The following is a 17524-nucleotide window of genomic DNA, read 5'->3' on the forward strand; positions in this document are numbered from 1 at the left end:
TAGGGATGCAACACTGGTGTCAGGAGTGGGATAATTTAAGTGCTGCAGTGAATCCATACAGACACGAGGCCAAGCAAGGCAAAAGGAGGAATCGCTGGCTCCAAGTATGAAGCTGTTACTGGCACAAAGTGTAGAACTGAAGGCACAGAGTGAAAAACAAAAAGAACAATTGCAAGCACAAAATGAAGAACTCAAAGAACAATTACAAGACAAAGTGTCCAACTACAAGCACAGAATGTAGGACAGAAAGAACTTATAGTACAATTACAGATGCAGGATGAAGAACAGAAAGAACTCAGATTACATACACAGAATGAAAAACAGAAAGAACGATATGAACAACTTCAGGAGGCATTAGAGCAGCAACAGAGGGAATTACAACTGAGGATGCAAGGAGAGCTAGATGCTTTCATGGGGGAAATGAAGGAAAAACAGGAACAACTGAAGGAGGAAGCATATGCTGAGCTACAGCAGCACAAGTATGAGATAAGCAATAATGTGACTGAGTGCAAACAGCATGTGGACAACCAGCTGAAGATTAGTGAGGGAATAGTGATGGAGTGCAGATAGGATGTACAAAACTAGTTGAAGCAAGTAGTTGACCATGTGAAGATAATTAGTGAGAAAATTCAGGCTGTAGAGAAATAATGCACTGCTGAGCCTCAGGTTAGTGTACAGGGAGCATATGAAAGGAATGGGCAGTGTATGGTGAATCTTGACGGATTCTAGGCATCCAAAGGTAGCATTACATGGCTGAATAATCAGAATAAACAAATTTTAAGTCCTGGCCCTAATTATGATGACCCAGTTTTTAGGCCCTAATCCAGTGAAGTGCATGTAGTTGACAATGTAAAGATAATTAGAGAGAAAATCGAGGCTGTAGAGAAATATTGCACTGCTGAGCCTCAGGTTAGTGTACAGGGAGCATATGAAAGGAATGGAAGGTGTATGGTGAATCTTGACGGATCCTAGTCATCTAAAGATAGCATTACAGGGCTGAATAATCAGAATGCATAAGTTTTAAGTCCTGGCCTTAATTATGATACCCCAGTTTTTAGGCCCCAAACCAGTGAAGTGCATGGGTATAATGGGGGTCCAATTAAAAAGAAACCTTAGGATCTGATGGTAGAAAATCTTGGGAAGCTTACCGTGCACAGTGTGAGTTAGTTGCGGATCAGAATGTTTGGGATGATAGGCAGGGAGCAGTGCAGTTTGGTACTAGCCTTAAGGGTGCTGCAATGGAAATTCTGGGCCTGATGTAAGTTATGGAGAGAAACAGTTATCAGCCCTTCATAGAAGTGCTGGAGCGCAGTTATGGAACCATGTAACAGACTCAGGTTTGCAGAGCAAGATTATGGAGCAATGTACTGGCTCGAGGACAATCCTTGCAGCAGCTTGCTCATGACCTGGAGAGTATGGCACACAAGGCATACCCTGGAGCAGCACCTAACCTGTTGGCTATACTTCTGAGGGACAAGTTCATTGATGCTCTTGACAGTGCAGAGTTGAAAGTGCAAGTGAAACAGGCATTCAAGAAGCATTAGCCAGGGCTCTAGAGTTTGAGTCCTGTCAGGTCCAGTATGTCCACTTTACAGACAGGTCATAGTGCAGAATTCAAGGCAAGAATGGCGCAGATACGGAATGTCCAAACTGTTCAAGGACGGTGCTGGTACTGTGTAAAGCCAGAATATCGGAAAGTGGATTGCGACGAGTGGAAGAGAGAACAGGAGAAGATTAGAGGAGGTTGCTTGTTCTGCGGGATGCTGAGACACACGATGGTGGATTGTTACAAATGGAAGAAGGAACAAGAATAGAAAGTGCAAGGAAATCCCCGATTCCAACAAACGGGTGTTAGACATGTGGTGAGGTGGGACACTAGCTATGAGTGTCGAAATGAGAAAGATGAGGGATCGTTAGTGAAGGCTGGTGACGAGAGGCAACAATCAGCCAGTTTTTCCCCAAAAGTCCCACCACTGAGGAAATGCAGGAGAACCTTGATGAATAGTGTGCAAGAAGACGAAAGAACAGATGGCAAGCAGTGTAGTAGAAATAGGAATCTTAGCAAGAAATGCCGCTGTACTCTACTGACAGGGCCAGCATCAGTTGCAGAAGACCAGAAGAGGATCCAGATTTACAACCATTGCTAGAGTGGCTGCAGCAGAGTACAGTGGACCATCTTGGGAAGGTTCGAGGTTAAGTCCGGCAACCAAGAGTTACTGAATTCAGTGGGAACTTCTTCGTTTGAACAATGGACTACTGAAGCATCAATGGGAAACACATTCGATCGCCTCAGCAAGTATTGGCAAGTGGTGGTTCTGAAGAAAATCAGGTCTAAGATCTTGGATGAGTCCCATAACCAGACCACTAGTGGGCACCTGCAGGTGAAGAAAACCCTAAGCCAGTTGCGACAGAGGTTGTACTGGATTAGCATGCATCAGGATGTTGAAGGTGGTATCGGGCCTGTGATGTATGCTTTGCCAAGAAGGGACCCAAGAAACGTGGTTGCGCGCTGTCAGGGCAACAGATCTTATGTACCCAAGTTCTTTTATGATATCCCTCAAGGAGGGCCAATTAAAGACAAAAGTAGGCCAACTTATACTTTCTAAGCACCCAACAAATAAACAGCAACACTTAACATAAATAACTTACAGGATACAACCATTCAAACTCCATTCATGCACTGTCATACATAGAATAAAGGTCAACTTGAGAAAAAAAAAAAACAGCACACGCACTTACAAACATGTAACAAACATTCAGTCTAATACTCCACTCAAATTATAAGCAATCCACTGGCTTCATGGTAGGCCAGCAGACTTCAAGGTAATAAGCTATACCACGTCACACCAGTGGTCTCCAGGGGCCCATTAGCTGAACAAACTACACCAGCAGATTCCAGGCCGCCTTGACTAGTCACGCAGCAGAACAGCAGTCAACTGGCTTCATGGTAGGCCAGCGGATTTCAAGGTGATAAGCTGTATCACATTACACCAGCGATCTCCAAGGGCCCATTAGCTGGACACACTAACACCAGCAGATTCCAGGCCGCCTCTAATAGTCATGCAACAAAACAGCTTACTCCAGGATGCCTCAGGTGGCAATAAGGCACACCAGCTTATTGAACATCACCTCAGCTGGTAATAAGGCACACCAGCTTATTGAACATCACCTCAGCTGGTAATAAGGCACACCAGCTTATTGAACATCTTGCTGGTGAGGTACCTTAACGTACCAACAGATACCAAAGTACATCAACTGGTATAAAGATACACAGCTGACTTCAGAACACCTCAACACATCAGACGACTTTGGGGTGCATCAGTGGGTGGCCAGGCACTCAGACCTAAGTAGACTCCAGGGTGCCTCACAAGCGACTTTACATTCAGTCGATGTCACACACTGGTCCTCGTCCCAGGACATCAGGATCCAAGCCACTTGATCTGGACCACAGCTCCAGAGTGGATAGACACGGCCCTCAAAACACAGGCGGGACTCGTGTCGGGAACTAGAGTAGGCAGACTGCCAACCCTCCACATACACCCATACAAGAGCTGGGATATAAAAGCAACCTTGTCTCATTTAATGCTAGTAAAACTAAATATATACAATTTACTAATAGGCAAGTATTGCCAGAATCGTATGTTACCCTCAGTGCTACAAATATTCCCATTTCCAAAAGTATTGAAAATCTCGGTGTCTCGCTTATCAATGCCCTCAGCTGGACCTGTCATGTCAGATCACTTGCTAAAACCGCCTCAAAGAAACATGGATTATTGTACAGAGTCCGTAACTTCTTCACTGACGAGCAGTTAGTTATCATTTATAAGAGTCACGTGCACTCTCAGCTTGAATACTGCTCACCCTTGTGGAGCGGATGTGCAGAGGTTGCACTAAAACAAGTAGACAAAATTCAGAACAAGGCTGTTAGAATTACTAATAACCCTGCTATTACCAATAAACTACCTCCCCTACAAGTAAGAAAGAATGTTGCCTCCCTTGCATTATTTTACAGATATTTCTACAGCAAATGCTCAGTCGAAGATGTGTCCATGATGCCAACTCCCCATGCCTTCTCTCGTGCTACACGGGCAGCTGGCAGCGCTCATGACTGGAATGTCACTCAGCCATACTGCAGAACTTCTGCCTGTCAGAATTCTTTCATTCCTCAAACTGCATCTCTCTGGAATTCGCTTCCCCAGAGTTGTTTCCCTCCAGACTTCAACCTACTGCTGTTCAAGTCTAACTGTTACAGATATTTTATGAACAGCGGACACCAGTAATTTGGTGCATGGATTTGTTCTTGTTTTTTTTTTATTCATTTGTTTTTCCTTCCACTGTTCTGTTATTTCAAAAAAAAAAAAAAAACTACTTAGGATTACACAAGACAATACTGTAAATATCATCGACCATAAGTCTGTTCTTCGCTCTACTAAAAATAATTTCATCCACACTAAATGCTCTCAACTCTCCAACTCGAATTCTTCCCGCTCCTTCTGGCACCTTGCCAAAAATCTTTCTAACAACTTTACCTCATCATCCTTCCCTCCTCTTTTCTACTCTGATGGTTCTGTAGCTATTTCTTCTACTGATAAAGCAGATCTCTTCGCACAGACTTTCTCCTCCAATTCCACCTTAGACGATTCCGGTGCTGTTCCTCCATCATTTCCCCCCTCTGACTTCCTCATGGCTGACATTAAAATTTCTTCAGTTGATGTATTTTCTGCCATCACTGGCCTCAGTACTAACAAGGCATATGGGCCTGATGGAGTCCCTCCTGTTGTTCTCAAGAACTGTGCTTCTGTGCTTACACCCTGCCTAGGCAAACTATTTCGCCTTTGTCTGTCAACTTGTACCTTTCCTTCTTGCTGGAAGTTTGCTCTCATTCAGCCAGTCCCAAAGAAGGGTGACCACTCCCAACCCTCCAACTATCGTCCAATTGCTTTAACGTCCCGTATTTCAAAAGTTTTCGAGTCAATTCTTAATAGAAAAATTTTAAGGCATCTTTCCTATCACAACCTTCTTTCCGATCGTCAGTATGGGTTCCGTCAGGGACGCTCCACTGGCGATCTTCTCACCTACCTTTCAGACGCCTGGTCATCCTCCTTTCGGGACTTTGGTGAAAGCTTTGCCATTGCACTTGACATCTCAAAGGCTTTCGATCGAGTCTGGCATAAATCTCTAATTTCCAAACTGCCCTCCTACGGTTTCTATCCTTCTATCTGTGCCTTCATCGCTAGCTTCCTTTCTGGTCGTTCTATAGCTGCTGTTGTAGATGGCCATCGTTCTTCTCTTAGATCTATCAACAGTGGTGTTCCTCAGGGCTCTGTCCTATCACCAACGTAGCACCCATCTAACAAGAAACTCTCATCCCTTTTCTGTCCAACTCTCTAATGCAAGAGTTAACCGTTACTCCCAGTCTTTCATTTATGCAATAGGTCAGCTCTGGAACTGTCTCCCTCTGTCTGTATTTCCTGCTGCCTATGATCTCCAGTCTTTCAAACGTAGTGTGTCCAGACATCTCAAAATGATCGGATCTTGAATTTGTCTCTCTATTGTATTTTGTTTTTCTCTTGGAGGGAACTGTTACTGCGGGCTCATGGCCTTTGGTTCCTTCTTCCTCGCATAAAAAAAAAAAAGTGATCAATTCACAGCTATCATTAACAGAGAGTAAACACTGGATGACAAGTAATGAAACCAGAGCTATCTTTAACACAACATTGACGTCACTGAACTTACAGGGGAGATGTGAACAGAAACACCTAGAGAAAGAGAATGCTGCCCGAGTAGTGAGACAAGCACTCACGTAGCCTTCCATCAACTCCTACAAACAACCAAATTGAATCATACAAAAAACACTCGACTCTGCTAACCAGTAGGAGGCTCCTATGAAGCACTAAGATGCCCGACTCATTCAATGATGGTAATTTCTCTATTTCCTGACACCCCCCCTCTTCAGCTGTACCAAGTGGGTGCACTTATGGAAAGAGTTGTGATGGACATTGCTGGACCTCTGCCACTGACTGAAAGAGGAAACCAGTATATGTGTCACCATGGACTACATCACAATATGACCAGAAGCCTAGGCTATCCTCGATCAAGAGGCTGTGACTGTTGATCAGGTGCTGGTTGACCAGTTTTTCTGTCGTTTTGGGATGCCACAAGAGCTACATTTAGACCATGGTAGAAACTTCGAGTCTGCTGTGTTCCGTGAGTGCTGCAAGTTATTGGGGATCAAGAAGACCAGGATGACCTCACTAAGGCCACAGTCAGATATGATGGTGGAGAAATTCAACTGGACCTTGGGACAAGAACTGGTAAAGTTCTGTGTAGAGGGACAAACATAATGGGACCAGTAATTACCTGCATTGCTGATGGTGTAGCGGTCTGCATCTCATGAGTCTAGCAAGTTCAGTCGATTTTCAGTTCAGTTTGAGTGTAGTGCAGTGTCAGTGTAGTTTGTATATTTCCGGTACTTGTGAAAAGAGCGAAAAGTTGTTGGCAAACAGTGAAGTGCTATTGAAGTTTGGTATATCATCGGAACTTGTGAAAATAGTGAAGTGTTGTCAAGCATTAAGTGTAATTGCAGTTAGCAGAGTTTGTATAGCTCCAGTGCTTGTGAGAATACTGAAGTGAAGTTGGAATGCATTAATTGTAATTATTTGGAAAAAAAAAAGTGTGAACTTAGGTGGCCAGTGTTTATTTATGACGCCTAAGCTGATCCTGCGTACTCTACTGTACACCTAAAGGCTGGCTATAGGAAAAACAACTCACTGGGCCACGTCGTTCCTGTACTGAATTACTGCTGTTGGAGCCTGTGGCAGTGTGGGACGGGGACGCAACAATGTTGACGTTTGTGGAATATTTACAGTAGTGACGGAAGTGGTATGTCTTCACAAAAGACAATGTTATCTGTGCAACATTTATCCCGAGGGTAGTAAAGGCTAAGAAAATGGTCAGCTCGTTATGACCTCAGTGTCATCTCAGTGGAAATGTAGATTACGACAGCAGAAAAAACTTGCAGGAGTGACACTTTAGGACTCTTATGACAGTGGCACTTGTACATGAAATTGTGATCAGTATACTGTATATAAGTATAGAATATTAGTAATTTAGTCATACGTAAAAGGAAGTAAAATAAGTGTAAATTATGAAATTAGTTCAGCTTGCCATTGGGCAGTATGGAAGAAAATGGGAAGTTTCTACAGAAAACCTGGTGACAATATTTTCACAAGCAATACGCAGCATTCATATAACTTATTTGCAGCCACACACATCTCAGCGCACAGTGACAACACTACAGCAAGGAATGTCTGGAAAAAAAGGGTATAATCGTGAGCTAAGACACCAAGGTGATGAGACATGACCCAAGACAGCAGGGGGAAGTGACAGTGAGTCTGAGAAAGAGCAGGGCTTTGAATGTGGTCGGTCAGGGAGGGAGTGAAGCCCAGGCTGACTAGGCTCACACACATGCACATTGAGGCTGTGGTCTGATGCATCTATTGGAACACAGCCACATCAAAAGGTAAAAGTTACCTCCTTTCAATTCGTCCTAACTCAAACGACATCACATAGTGACCTCTACATACATAAATTGGAAAGAGGAAGTATTGGTGAGTAGTCTAAACTTCATACGAATATCCTATGTTGTGTGGTTGTTGAGCTACGAGTGTATGAAAGAGAGCTATTTGATGAAATTTGCCTGTAGGCTGCTAGAGGAAAGTGTGAAAAATGCATGTAGCCTAAAGCCGGTTCACACGAGCTAAATCACGGCCGTTTTTTTTTTTTTTTTTTTTTCCCCCGCCGATTTCGGTATTTCTCCCGGAAAGGTGTTCACACGTACCGGGATTGCAGAGGCAAGCACACGGCAACAGCTTTTACAGACGAAGATGGACCACCGTACCCATACTGGATGTGCAGCTCTTGCTCTTGCACTTTGCCTACTTCAAGGTGAGCCCCTCACGGCCGCAATTTAGCTTGTGTGACCCGGCCTTTACTGCCACTCAGCTCTCTGGTGGCTTCAGGAGCTGTATCCATAAAGTTTCTTAAGCATAAAATCATGTTTAAGATTCCTTTTATTTCATACTTATATAATCATACTTTTATACTCATGCTCATACCAGATACACACCAAATGGATTGAAATTAAAGCAGTAGTAGTAGTAGTAGTAGTAGTAGTAGTAGTAGTGTAAACACACAAAGTCATATTTGCCTTGTTCGGTGGCCCACCCCCCGTCTAAGTCCCAGCAAAAAATGACTGACATGTCAGTCTCTCCATTCCGGCAAAAATTATTGGCCGCGATTTCTGATGTGGGACAAATCTTCGCAAAAAACACTGCAATTTAGCACTTGTGAACCTGCCTTAAAGGTTAATCACTCTTGTTCTAATCCTCTTAACAACAAGGAGAGGGCCTTCAAAAGGTGCTCAAGCCAACCCACCGCTGAATCTCATTTCTTTTATGCATCTGCCTGGAACTGGTATTTCTTTCCTTTCATTCTGATTAAAATATTTTCATTCGTACCAAATGCTTTGAACTCTCCAACTCAGATTCTTCCCACTCCTTCTGGCACCTTGCCAAAAACCTTTCTAGCAACTTTACTTCATCATCCATCCTTCCACTTTTCCATTCTAATGACTCTTTAGCTGCTTCTTCTACTGATAAAACAGAACTGTTCACCCACACTTTCTCCTCCAGATCCTCCTTAGACAGTTCCTGTGCTGTTCCTCCAACACCTTGTCCTTCTGACTTCTTCATAGCAGACAACAGAATTTCTTTTATTGCTGTGATTTCTGCCATCTCTGGCCTCAATACTAGCAAAGTATTTGGGCCTGAAGGGGTCCTTCCTGTTGTCCTCAAGAACTGTCCTTCAGTGCTCACATCCTACCTGGGTAAACTCTTTTGCCTTTGTCTGTCAACTTATGACTTTCCTTTTCGCTGCTGTCATTTAGCCTGTCACAATTATGGGTGACCATTCCCAGCCACTTAACTATCGCCCAATTGCTTCAACATCCTCTACTTCTGCGGTTCTTAAATCTATTCTTAACAAAAACATTTTAAAGCACCTTTCATATCATAACATTCTTTCTGATCATCAGTGTGGGTTCCGCCATGTATGCTCCACTGGTGATCTCACCTTCCTCTCAGATGCCTGGTCATCCTCTTTTCGGGACTTTAGTGAAAGCCGTGCCATTGCGCCTGTAATTTCCAAGGTTTTCAGTTGAGTCTGGGGTAAATTACAAACTTTCCTCTAGTGATTTTTATCTTTCCATATATGCTTTCTTTTCTAGTTTTCATTCTGCTCATTCTGTAGTTGCTGTTGTACACAGCCATTGTACTTCTCCTATGGCTAACAATAGTGTTGTTTCTCAGAGCCCTGTCCGATCACCAACTCTCCTCTATTCATCAATGGACTTCTGAGTTGTACATCTCCTGTAACCCAATTCACTCATATGCTGATGATTCCACCCTTTACCTTTTCATTCACTTACTACAGTGTCCATCTCAGCAGTTACTTTAAGAAACGAGGGATGGGGCTATGGCATATTTAATGTCTGACTTGGTTCATATTTTTGATTAGGGTAAGAGTAATCTTGTTGTTTGCAGTGCATCAACAACTTAGTTTTTACATCTTCGACTGGTCAAAATCATATCCTCTAATTTTTAACAATGACCTACTCCATCCTGCATCATCTTGAAATATAATTGGGGATTTGTAAGTTCCTTTTCTTGGGATTTCTCTTGGGAAGTTCATATTGCCTGTCCTGCAAAATTTGTATCCAAAAGATTAGTTGTAGTAAGCCGACTCCATGCCTTCTTTACTCATGCACAGTTGTTATCTTTATACATGTGTTTTATCTGTCCTATGTAGAGTATAACTCTCATGTGTGGGAAGGTTCCCCACATACAACTCCTCTCAACATGGTGGAGTCAACAGCTTTTTGTCTCATTAACTCTCTGCCTCTTACTGGCTCCCATCAACCTCCATCTCTTTGCCGTACTGTTGCATCTTCATCTTATTTCTATCGCTGCTTCAACGATCACTGCTTCTCTAACTGTCTGCTTGTATCCCTTCATCACTATGGCGGACGCATAGTACCCGTCTAGCAGAATACTCTCATCCCTTTTCTGTCATGCTTTCTAATGCAAGATTTAATCATTACTCCCAGTCCTTCATGTATGCAACACATCATCTCTGGAACTGTCTTCGTATGTCTGTATTTCCTACTACCTATGATTTCTAGTCTTTCAAACGCAGTGTGTCCAGGCATCTTGAAAGGAATAGATCTTGAATTTGGCTCGACAGGAACAATTTGCTGGCTTCTAGCATTTGGTTCCTTCCTTGTATTAAAAAAAAAAAAAAAAAAAAAAAAAAAAAACGTGTATACTCATGTGAATACTCGACCTGCACCACTAGCCACCAGCTGCCGAACCAAAAGGCCACTAGCATTCATGTCACTCATAACAAGAAGCATTGTTTTTCTTGTGGAAGTTTTGAATCTCTCTATGACACTAAATGAATTTGGGTTATAACAGGGCGAGTCTGTAGAGGGCACATAACAGACACCCAGTACCACACCTGGCAAACAGGATATATGCATCCACACATATCATTAACACCAGTATCAACATATGTAACGTACTTATGCAAATATTGTTTAAGGAGGACTACCGTTCCTCCTCTGTGGGTAGCAATGCCATCAATGCTTTTGTGAGTTACATATTTAGGAAATCATACATCTAATGGTATTTTAACCTCATTTATGCACTTTACATCAAAATTACATAATAAGCTCTGAACGTTTGTTTATGCAGTTTTGTGTGAACATTACTGACGTTCCAGGAAACATTATGTATATTACAAATCTGTGGCACATTTTAAAAGGCTGTGGGTTCCATCTACTAATGACTGTTCAATCCTTGCACAGCCTGTGCTCTCGAGTGTCAAGCCGAATTTCACATCCAACATTTTCCGCTTTCTCTGTTGCTTCCACTGTGCGCAAACATTTAAGTTCACTTCTTATTCAAATGCGAGCATCACAACATTGTGCTTGAAATAAATTTGCTTATGCTGACCCCCAGCCTCCTGCAGTTTTTTCCAACTTATCCATCACTCCATCACAGATCTGTGCTCCACCACCATTAGTAGCATATAGGTCTCTTATGGTTGTTTTCTCGATGTCAGAGCTTGCAGTGCACAATGCTGCTACTCGTCCTGCCAAATGGCTAAAGAGATTATCTACTGTCTCGCCGATCGTGTTCCGTATCTGCTTCTGTTTGTGATCGTCAGACAAGGCATCTTGCAGTTGGTACTCCTCCTCGGGATACCCAGCACCACCAACTTTAGTTTCACGTATCCGATGATCCACCTCTAGAAAACTGTGTTGCTGTGCAGTGGTTTGGACTTGCTGGTCAATTTACGCTTAAACTGTAGCAATATGGCAGTTAACCCGCCCCGTCCCGACCACTTTTCGACCACTGGTACCCCCCAATCCCGACCATTTTTCGACCCTTTTTTTTTTTTGCTTAAACTTTCGCTTTTGGTCAGAAACAATGGTCGGTGGCAAAGAAAGTGGTCCCTGGGGTCCCTAATTAGCTTAACCAGGTATGCCTTGGTCCCACCTGGCCCCGTGTTCTCCCTAGGCGGTCTGAGTCTCAAACGTTTTCTATGGTATTATAAGTCTGGGAAACCAATGAAAGTAAGTAGAAATGAATTTATTACAAACATAAAAACATGTGATAAAAGAGTATATTGGATTTTATACAAAAATAGAGCAGAAATAAGCATTGTACCATCGTGCGAAACGAGCAAAATCGGCCAACTTGGTCCCGATGAATCGCTAACATTCTAAAATCATGATACATATAATTTTTTTTACTTACATAATACTTCTACAATAACATTATACCATTTTACATTTTATTGAACTGTTTTTATGTATTCACAGGCCTTTTGATAACATTTAGCGTAATGTTAGCGCTTATTTACGTAGTGAGTGAACTCACTGTGACTGTTGTTTCAACTCGTATTGTGCTTTTTCTACTTACATAATACTTTTCTAATATTATTATACACTTTTCAACTTTATAAAACTGTTTTGAGATTATTTCAGGCCTTACATAAATATATAGCATAATAATAGCGCATAATAACACACACGGTGAAGTCGCTATGACAACTATTTCAACTTACAACCTATTTTTGTACTTATATAATAATTCTCCACTAACATTGCACATGTAAACACTTGATATAATTCATATCACATCATTTCTGAACTTACGTGGAACTGAGCGTCATATTTGCGCGTACTTACACAGGGAGTGTTATCGTGATATCATTTGTTTCATCTTACACTAGTAATCAACTTATAAAATACATTACTACTAACATTACAACATCTTCAACTGTATATAATTCCTATCACATACTTACTGACCAGAATGTGGGTGTACTCGTGACATCAATTATGACAACTTACAGTAATGTTCAACTTATACGTTTTATTCATGCTAACCTTACACCCGTTTCCACTTTATTTCCTTGCTATCACATATTTACTGACCAGATTTACACAGTGGGTGTAGTTTTGATAACAATTCTTTCCACTTACACTAATTCTCATCTTATACATTACTTTTCTGAAAAAATAACACCCGTTTCAACTTTATATTTGACTTAGCACCTACTGACTGGCCTTACCATTATCATGAGCGTCATTTCGCCTTCCCACACAGTTTCAGTAGTGTAGGAAATTATGATATTCCTTGAAACAAGGCTGAAGGCACAATGCAACATTACACTCAACACACTCGTATCTTGTGTCTTTTCTCTGCGTGGATGGTCTGACTGTCGAGTGCCTACATACATGGCAGCGACACTGGGGTTTACGACGGTTTGGTTCGGAAGGGATTGCGCTGGGGTAGTGGCGTCCTGCAAGACGTAGGGGAGTCTGAGCAGCCCGGGGGGCGCGGGTGCGATGTGTGGGTCTGTCCTGGGCATGCTTGGCGATTATTTCACGTGCCAGCTCCCTCACAAACCCCTCAAAGGTCTCAGATACTCCGGTGGTCATTGCGTGCAGGTAGTGGGCGTTCAGGACCGTGATGTCGAGCAAATGGAAAAAGAGTTTTTTGTACCACTTCATCGTGGTCCTGGCACAGTCAACACTTGAAATCATCGAGTCTGACTGATCAACTTGCCTCATGTTCAGATTATCGGCAAGTACAGACTCTGTTTTCCATATGTTGCGCCTCCTCTCGCTACGGTGATCCACGGAGTCTGTGCGGTGCATCAGGGGGCTGTGAACAGTTGATAGGAGGCAAACTTCCCTGTTGTGGTTCCACAGGGTTGCAAGGATGTTATTGGCCTGGAAGAAAACCACCTCGTTCTTGTCAAGTTTCCTCCCTATCTTGACCATATGGCGACGGTTTCTCTTGACTGTACCACAGACTCCGGTGTCGTGTTGGTGGAGGAACCTAGCGAGAAGAGGGCTAGTGTACCAGTTGTCCAGGTACAACACATGACCACGATGAAGGTACTCTTCTATCATTGTCTTCACCACGGCCCCAGAGAGTCCTATACTCCGATCTTCTATTATATCTGTCTGTGCGCCCATGTACAAGACTATGTCTTGCACATAACCAGTCTTACAGTCACACATAACAAAGATCTTGAACCCGAAACGGTGTCTCTTGCTGGGTATGTACTGCCTAAAGGAAATATTGCCTCTCCACAACACAAGACTCTCGTCTATGACGAGGTCTCTGTAGGGATAAAATGAGGAGCGGAACATTTCCCGTAAATGATCAAATACCAGCCTAATTCTCCTCATTTTATCGGTGTTATTTGCATTGGCTGGATCATCTGCATCAAAAAAGTGGAGGCGGCCGAGAATATACTGAAATCTGTTACGACCCAGCACCTTTCCAAAGAAAGGTGTGAGGATGATTGGGTCAGTTGTCCAGTAGGCAGGAATTTGGTTTTTCCTCACCACACCCATCAAGATTACCAGGGCCAAAAATAGGAACATCTCTGAAATAGTCACGGGATAGTCATACTGTTCTGCATGCCTGCTCGTGGTTCCTAAACGTTCACTTTCACAGCGCTGGGATTGTGAAAAAATATTTGTTTGTTCTACTATGCGCCCAACAAACGCCTCACCAAAGAACAAGTTGAAAAAATCTAACCGTGACGAACCTGCATTTACACCTGGAGCCGTGCAACCTGACCTCCACTCCTCAGTGAAAGGGTGAATGATGGAAGTAAAATTACTCCCATCCTCCCAGTTCCACGTGACACCACCGTCTCCAGCCACGTCACCATAGTCCCCTTCGGCAGGGTGGGGAGGTGAGGGTGGTGGGAGAGGTTGGGGAGGTGGAGAGTGGCGCCTCTCATCACTCGCACTTCTCTTCCCTCTCCCTTTTCCTTTACCCTTTCCCTTCCCTTTCTTTCCTTTCCCCACATCCTGGGGCTGTGGGGAGGAAGTTTGGGAATATTCAGGGGCGAAAGAAGTGCTGGGGAGTGACTCAACCTCCTCTCCCCTAGGCCTACGAGCACCACATGCTCGTGCTGCCTCCCTCACACCACTGGCCCCTTCACCCCGCACTACCCCCACACCACTCTCACTTTCACCCCGCGCTGCCACCACAACACTTTCCCTTTCTCCCAGCAATCCCACCACACCACTTGCCACTTCCCCAGACAAAGTACTTTGACCATACCTTATGTGTCGTCTCGCCCCACCTTCTGATCCTCGTGGTGATATTTTCTCTTTTCCCAACCACGCGGCGATATCATGTCCTAGGCCTCCGTCATCCTCATCGTCCTCATCCTCGCCCTGATCAGATTCGGGATGGAGAGATAGCTGTGCACATTGTTGGGGAGCAGGCTGGCCTTCCCTTGCCTTACGGTATGTCACATACCGCGTTTTTCGGGGCGAAGGGACCTCCTCATCACTGCTACTTATTTCTTCCTCTGGCTGGACGTAATCATGATCCACCACATCATCATCGAGTGGAGAATCACTGTCTCCAGTGAAGGCTTCCAGGACGGATGCGATTTCCTCGTCTGAGAGACCTTTCCGTGCCATGTCTGACCTGGGTCACTGCTAGCAGGTGAGTGACCTAGACAAGGGCGAGCGCGGGTCATGCGGGGTCTAGGATGCTGCCTGCCTGGCGGCAGGTAGGGGAGGCTTGGGTACCCGGGCGAAACGAAAATCTCCCGCGAATTTTGAAAATTGTGGAAATTATGAACCTTGCAATTGCAGGACGTTGAAGTACGTCCCCGGGATTAGCTGTGACAAAACGTGAGGACGTGGAAGTATGTCCCCGGGACGCCGCGGGTTAATAGTACTTCAGATCTGTGATATCACTGGTAATTTCATCACGCCTTGCGGCCTCCGTATGTTCTTGAAGTTGATAGCAGGCTCACTCCATGTCAGAATGGCATCTATCTGAATTTCCATATTTACTGACTTTAATTTTGAGTGCTCCATTGCTTGCTAATCTGATAGTGTTTTAGCCATGACGTAGGTGAAGGAGGGAGGGATGGCAAGGTGGTGAAGCCACTAGCAAGTCTTCCTAGGTTTAACTTAGCCACAACTGCGCATTTGCGGACTTGAGTGAAACCTTGCAAAGCGATAGTATGAGAGGGTATCGGATTAATCCACATTCTTTTATTTAAGTCCAAAAGTAACTTCGCAGTTATTGTACACATAATTTTGATCTAAATATGCTTACTGGCAGCTCTGTAAAGCATCAGGGTTGTGCACTGTCTGAAACATCACAAGATATCTTGATAAAGCATGAGCTTCTTACAGGCTAAAGTTTACTTCATCCAGCGCCATGCAAGTGCAAAATGATAACCTTTATATCTAAAAATAAATAACCAAGGACAAGGTTTTAGGGAACCATTTTAACTGACAAGAATATGGGCCAAAGAGTTCACCAAATTTTTACAGCTCCCAAATATCACAATACTATACATATATATATATATATATATATATATGAGGGATGTCAAAAATTATCCGCACTCTTGTTTCTGTAATTTATTAACCCGCCCCATCCCGTCGACGTATGGGTACGTTGCAACGATTTGCATTTGCCAGTCCCGGTGACGTACCAGTACCTCGTGCAATTGCAAGGTCCCTAATTTGCACAATTTTCAATTCGCGCGTTATTTTTCGTATGTATACACGGGACACCTTCCTCTATTCCTCTACAAGATGCCAAGCAGGGACAATGCCTCACACCCATAACCTCCCCCCTCCCCCCCTCATGCCATTGTCTTGGCAAAGGACCTGTTACCAGTGACCTGGCTAGTAAAGATATTTAGGGCCAGAGTGACTCCCCAGTCGATGACAATGTGGAGGACAATGTTTACATAGCATTAGAAGAAGAAACAGCCAGAAATAATGATTAGGTAATGTGGCAAAAAAAGGTCAGGTATGATGATTAGTTAGTGAGTGAAACAATGCTTATAATGCCTTTATTACTGCTTGAAAACCAATATACTCTCATACTACATATACATTCGTACCAAGTAATTAAATAAATACCGTTTATGAGTGGATAAAATAGTTACCCTCCCAAAGAACTCGTTTTCTTTGGTGCCAGCATGTTAGAAAACCCAGTCAGGTAAGGAGGAACTCCTACCTGAATTGGGTATTTTAAACCTCAGGTGAGCGATTTCTCTATGATTTTTCGATGTTTCTCACCAAAAGCGAAGGTTTTAGCCAAAAAAAAATTTTTCGAAAATACCTCGGGACTGGGGGATGTCGGAGGTGCGGAAAACCTCGGGACGTGACGGGTTAAAACAAAAGCAGGGGTTGAACAATTACATCATTTTTCTACATAGTCTCCTTGCTTTTCGATGCACTTCTTCCTGTGGTCCCCAAGCTTACTTATTCCATCGTAGAAGAATGTTTTCTTCTGGTCGTGCTGCCATTTATGCACCACTTGCTGCACTTCTTTGCTTGTAGCAAATTGATGACTTCGTAAAGCACCTTTAAGCGTCCAAAGAGGTGATAGTCGGAAGGAGCGAAATCTGGACTGTATGCAGGGTGTTTCAGGACCTCAAAACCCAATATTTCAATGGTTTTAACAGTGTGGGCGACCGTATGTGGGCGTGCATTGTCGTGCAACAGCAACACTTGCTTTGACAATAGGCCTCGGCGTTTGGTGCGAAGTGCTGGTTTCAGTTTGTTGGCCAGAATTTCACTGTAGCCTACACTGGTGACTGTAGACCCCTTTTCCTGGTAATGTTCCGGTACAGGCCCTTTTGAGTCCCCCAAAACGGTTAGCATCACTTTTCCTGTGGAAGGTTGAGTCTTGAATTTCTTCGTCGTTGGTGATCCTGGGAGTTTTCACACCATACTCTGCCTTTTGGATTCTGGCTCCAAGTGATGGACCCAGGTCTCATCTCCTGTGACTGTTCTCTCTAAAAAAGCTTCGCCTTCATCACTGTAGCGGTTGAGTAAGCGTTGACAGATCTCCACAGGATTGCGCTTATGCACTTCGGCGCTAAC

This window comes from Coenobita brevimanus, chromosome 30, assembly GCF_032717465.1.
Source record: "Coenobita brevimanus isolate Jiangsu-jjx chromosome 30, ASM3271746v2, whole genome shotgun sequence".
NCBI classification, from domain to species: Eukaryota; Metazoa; Arthropoda; class Malacostraca; order Decapoda; family Coenobitidae; genus Coenobita; species Coenobita brevimanus.